At 43.2% G+C, this 6,000-nt stretch overlaps 1 protein-coding gene across 2 annotated transcripts in view; it reads right to left on the reverse strand.

The window, feature by feature from the left end:
• Window positions 1-918, reverse strand: part of grm2a (glutamate receptor, metabotropic 2a) — an 83,956-nt gene extending 83,038 nt beyond the window's left edge. Inside the window, exons 1-2 of one of the 2 annotated variants that reach the window (XM_057845902.1) lie at window positions 672-918; window positions 327-570 (exon numbers count right to left, since the gene is read on the reverse strand). The gene's annotated coding sequence lies outside the window, so the exon portion shown is untranslated. Of the gene's footprint in view, window positions 1-326; window positions 572-671 lie in introns of those variants that run through there. The other variant, XM_057845903.1, reaches the window with a different exon arrangement.
• Between the last annotated feature and the right edge of the window lie 5,082 nt (window positions 919-6,000).

A 6,000-nucleotide genomic window follows, 5' to 3' on the forward strand; every position in this document is an offset into this window, starting at 1 on the left:
CATTTACCGACTAGTAATAGTAATTTGCCCTGTAAAGGGTTAACTCGTGAGCATGCTACAACAAACACCCTTTGGCATTTTTCCTGTTGAAATATTTATATTGGAAAAAAGTCCCTGTTTTATCTGAATGAACGCAAAACTCAAAAGAAACCGTCTTTCTGATTGATTCAGTCTCACGCAATCCTAAATTCTGTGCGTCATGACAAACGTGCAAGTAAAGACGTCCACCAACAATCTGAATCATATGTCTGCGAACTGCAGAAGTTACAACAAAATAGAAAAAGAACGCGTTTAAATTCGCACGCATCCACATGACTTCTCCTTACCTGTGCGAGCTTCCAGCGGGATGGACGAGAAGCGCTGAGCCGGCGCACATCCTCCGGAGCGCTCCCGGACGTGCAAGTGAAGGAAAAAGGTGGAAAGAGAGAAGGAAGGGGGCCGATTTGAGAGAGAAAAAGGCGCGTCTGGCTGCGCCGCTGTCCGTGGTACTGCAAGCGACACCCGCCAAAGCCCCTCCAGCCTCCTCCAAAGTCACATCTCAGCGTAGACGCACAGTGCGACCGACGCCCACTTCATTGATCCAGCGAGAGGAGAAGAGGAAAAAAAACCTTTTCAATGTTTAACACCCAAGTTTATATAGAATTGACCCCTTTAAGGCACATACGTTCTACCTGTTACTTCCAAGCTGTTAAAAAGATCATTAAGAAAAATGTGAGCTGGGCAGCAGATCATCAATGGAACCGTGGTGGAACCTTTACATCAGAGAAGACGCCTAGTCTGTTCGCTTTGAGAATATGTTGCTTGTAAAGTGAAATGCTGTTGGAGTGGCCCCACTCTATTTGAGCACGCGGACCAGAAAATAAGAGGTCTTTGGAGACTGCTCATGATCACATATTTTTAATTTGAGTTCCACAAACGTGTCGTGACACGTCACGAGAGAGTGCGAGGTCACTCCCAGATGGCCCTGGTGCGGTGCGCGCAGGGGTCACACGTCTCCCGCTCCTGCCCCCCAAAAAGTGCTTCTCATGCGCAGCGGTGGACGTCTGAAATGCGCACGTCATCTTCGTTCTCTTTCTCCACAAGAGATCTAATGAGATTAATATTTAACATTGCAGGGAGGCAATCATCTCTGTGCTCGGGAAGCTAGAAGACAGCCCAGTGGGTTTCACGATTAATTAAATCACTTGTTGGCCCACTATGTCATCACCGCCTCTTCCAGACTGACTTTCATGTTTTGCCTCAGGCCGGACTGGACTCAAGTGTGCAGGACACGCAGTTTGGAGGATATGGAATGAGGACATGTAGTCAAGTGATTCATGAGGACACCAAATTACATACAGTGTTGTTTGGAGGATAAGTAGGGAAGACATTGGGGGACAACAAGAAAAGTGTGAATTACGTAATGAGAACATTTGTATGTATCTATGTATGTATGCATGTATATATTATATGTACAGTGGGGCAAATAAGTATTTAGTCAACCACCAATTGTGCAAGTTCTCCTACTTGAAAAGATTAGAGAGGCCTGTAATTGTCAACATGGGTAAAACTCAACCATGAGAGACAGAATGTGGGGGGGGGGGGGGGGGGGAATCACATTGTTTTATTATTAAAGAATTTATTTGCAAATCATGGTGCAAAATAAGTATTTGGTAAATACCAACAGCTCATCTCAATACTTTATTATGTACCCTTTGTTTGCAATAACGGAGGCCAAACGTTTTCTGTAACTCTTCACAAGCTTTTCACACACTGTTGCTGGTATTTTGGCCCATTCCTCCATGCAAATCTCCTCTAGAGCAGTGATGTTTTGGGGCTGTCGTTGGGCAACACGGACTTTCAACTCCCTCCACAGATTTTCGATGGGGTTGAGATCTGGAGACTGACTAGGCCACTCCAGGACCTTGAAATGCTTCTCATGAAGCCGCTCCTTTGTTGCCCTGGCTGTGTTTGGGATCATTGTCATGCTGAAAGACCCAGCCACGTCTCATTTTCAATGTCCTTGCTGGTGGAAGGAGATTTTCTCTCAAAATCTCTCAATACATGGCCCCATTCATTATTTCCTTTACACAGATCAGTCATCCTGGTCCCTTTGCAGAAAAACAGCCCCAAAGCATGATGTTTCCACTCCCATGCTTCACTGTGGGCATGGTGCAATTCAGTATTCTTTTTTCTCCAAACACGAGAACCTGTGTTTCTACCAAAAAGTTCTATTTTGGTTTAATCTGACCAGAACACATTCTCCCAGTCCTCTTCTGGATCATCCAAATGCTCTCTAGCGAACCGCAGACGGGCCTGGACGTGTACTGGCTTCAGCAGGGGGACACGTCTGGCAGTTCAGGATTTGAGTCCCTGGCAGCGCATTGTGTTCCTGATGGTAGCCTTTGTTACTGTGGTCCCAGCTCTCTGTAGATCATTCACTAGGTCCCCCCATGTGGTTCTGGGATTTTTGCTCACCGTTCTTGTTATCATTTTGACGCCACGGGATGAGATCCTGCATGGAGCCCCAGATCGAGGGAGATTATCAGTGGTCTTGTATGTCTTCCATTTTCTAATAATTGCTCCCACAGTTGATTTCTTTACACCAAGCGTTTTACCTATTGCAGATTCAGTCTTCCCAGCCTGGTGCAGGTCCACATATTTGTCTCTGGTGTCCTTCGACAGCTCTTTGGTCTTGGCCATAGTGGAGTTTGGAGTGTGACTGACTGAGGTTGTGGACAGGTGTCTTTTATACCGATAATGAGTTAAAACAGGTGCATTAATACAGGTAATGAGTGGAGCCTCGTTAGACCTCGTTAGAATAAGTTAGACCTCTTTGACAGCCAGAAATCTTTGTAGGTGACTAAATACTTATTTTCCACTCTAATTTGGAAATAAATTCTTTAAAAATCCAACGATGTGACTTTGGTTTTTTTTTTTCACATTCTGTCTCTCATGGTTGAGGTTTACCCATGTTGACAATTACAGGCCTCTCTAATATTTTCAAGTAGGAGAACTTGCACAATTGGCATTTGACTAAATGCTTATTTGCCCCACTGTATGTATGTACACTGTATATTCTGCTTTGAGATACAGGTGACTCCATTTATGAGCTTAGCACAAACGAATGGCACCACCTCAGGTCCATTTTGCAGTAAATGGGGATGGCGAGCAGTGGTGTCACAGATTACTTGAAAACATAATTTAATTACTGATTACGCCTCAAAGTAATCGAGTTACTTCACTGATTACTTTATTATCAAAGTAACTAAGTTACTTTAAAAATAATTTATCTGTTGCTTTTTACCAATTTTTTCTCTTTTTGCTTCCTCAACATAAGAATGACGACATAAAAATGTCCTCGCATGTAATTGACTTTGCGATAATTGAATTTAAAGGGGAAGATCAGGATTTTTTTTACATAAGGCTGATTCTTCAAGTTAGTGCGGGTTTAATTACTCGATGGACTTGATTTCAACAACCATTGACTCATATTGGCTTCGTCCTGAAACGAACAAAACTCTGACAAACTGCATGGAATTGGTTGAAATCAACCTCACCGACTGATTAAACCCCGCTAACCCAAAGATTAAGCCTAATGTCAAAAATTCTGAACTTTGGATTAGGGTTTAACAGCATATCAGTGCCAATATAAAACAATGCAAAATTGACTGCATAATAATCAACAACACACAGATGAATTGCACAGTGCAATAAACACAAAGGTGGAGCCGGGCGTAAATGCGTGCGCGCAACCTAGAACTATGCCGTACACACAAGCTGTCAATTTGGCCACAAAACATGGCGGCAGCTAAGCACTTTCCACTCAACACATCCCAAAATGCTAAACAAACACGTCACCTCACGGCATAAATGTGCAACACAAATATTATATAAAAATGCTTGCCGACTTGCGATACTTGCGATGTTTACCCTACGTTGCAACAGCAAAGCTACAAAATGGCCGCGCATGTAGCTGCCCCAACCTATCACTGGAACCCTCCGGAATGAAGGAAAAATACTCACATTCATTCATGGACACACACAGATGAACATTCCCTTGCACATTTCAACAGGTGGCTGCACTCGGCTTGATTGTGCACCTGCGCTGGCACACGACTTTCCCAGTCCCAAAACAGTTCACGCGTGTGACTTGAGACCAAAACAGGAAGTAACAGTGAGCAGTTACCATGGAAACGAACCCGTAGTGAGAAGATTGGAACCCTGATGTCAGTGACCCTCTGACGAAGGCAGAAGTGTTCGCCGAAACATGTCAGGTAAATAAACCTATAAACTATTGCCTGGGAAAAAAGAAAAGTTTTGACAAATTTATAAGTGTATTGCAAAATCAGACCAGAGGAACCCACTGAATATCCAAAAACGCGTTCAGCGCAACATAGAGGAAGCTCCGGGACTTTCTGTGTTGTGAGTTTGTTCTTATCAATTCGTTGATCGTTCGTGGACAAAATATGCAAATGCTGCAAATGATGCACTAATCAACTGACACATATCAGGTGTGTTTAAATGGAAGTGAGAAGCCAGTTTTGTTTTGGACACAGAGGGCGTAGCCACACAGTTTTTGACCACCTAAACCAGGGGTGGGCAAACTATTCCACAAAGGGCCGCAGTGGGTGCGGGTTTTTGTTGCAACCCATTAAGAGGACACCTTTTCACCAATCTGCTATTTTACACGTGCAATCAGTCGATTGCAGTCAGGTGCTTCTCATTTCTGCTGAAACCTCATTGGTTAAACTATCTGTGCTAGGTCAGTTGGAACAAAGACCAGGACCCACTGCGGCCCTCGAGGACCGGTTTGCCCACCCCTGACCTAAACCATCTGAACATTTTTAAAACACTTACAAGACACACGACCACGACTCATGACCACTGACCATTTACGCACCTTGCATTTAGAAATCCCTCACCATTATTTGGATTGTGAACAAGTTTAGAAACGCCTGGATCGCAATAAACAACAACTGGATCATCTTTAGAAGGTCCGTCTGAAATTTTATACCCCGATACGCCTGGCTACCTGGTAATCGAAAGCCGGCACAAATAAAATCATATATATCTTGGTTTTGCTATTTTTGGGCACTTTCAGTTCTTAAATAAACGAATAATAAATGAATAAAAACAATTAAATTGAATCACCTTAAATCTACAATGCAACAATAAAAAATACAGAAACTAAAGCCTGAGTTCCCGAGTTGCGGTGACGGCGCAGCGACTACAGCGTCATTCGACATTCGATGGTATTCCGGCCATGTGACGCAGTGCTCTGTAATTCAACACCAAGCCACTAGAGGGATGTTGTGTTATGTTTGTACAATTTTGGGGCATGCTTGTTGACTTCCTCTTGTCTAGTTTAACGGAGAAAAAATAAACAATGCAAGATGGAACGCTTGAATGTGGATCTTCAGCTCATCAACATTGAATAAATGTTGATCATACATATGTTGAGGCTCAGGAGACGCAGAAGACGGTTTCGAGGCGGTTCTTCTAGCCTCGGGTGAAAACCAGCAAGCTGTGGCGGCTAGCTTTAAACTGGTGTCGAGCACTGCGTCCAGCGTTTTGTCCGAGGTCTGCAAACCCCTCCAGCCCGATTTGTTTGCCGTGTGCTACAACCAGCCAGTGGGAAGCCCTAGCAGATTTCTGGTGTCTATGGAACTTCCCAAACTGCCTTGATGTTAACGTTATCATAAAAAGCACCAAGGCACTCTCAATCAGTGATGATGTATCATGTGTGAACTGTCTGTTATTGAAAATTAAAGATCAAAACAACTCTTTTGACACCATACCCATGCTTTATTCTTCATATACAGTGGGGCAAACAAGTATTTAGTCAACCACCAATTGTGCAAGTTCTCCGACTTGAGAATTTTATAGAGGCCTGTAACTGTCAACATGGGTAGACCTCAACCATGAGAGACAGAATGTGAAAAAAAAAAAAAAAAAACACATTGTTTGATTTTTTAAGAATTTATTTCTAAATTAGAGTGGAAAATAAGTATTTGGTCA

This window comes from Corythoichthys intestinalis, chromosome 9, assembly GCF_030265065.1.
Source record: "Corythoichthys intestinalis isolate RoL2023-P3 chromosome 9, ASM3026506v1, whole genome shotgun sequence".
Classification (NCBI taxonomy): Eukaryota; Metazoa; Chordata; class Actinopteri; order Syngnathiformes; family Syngnathidae; genus Corythoichthys; species Corythoichthys intestinalis.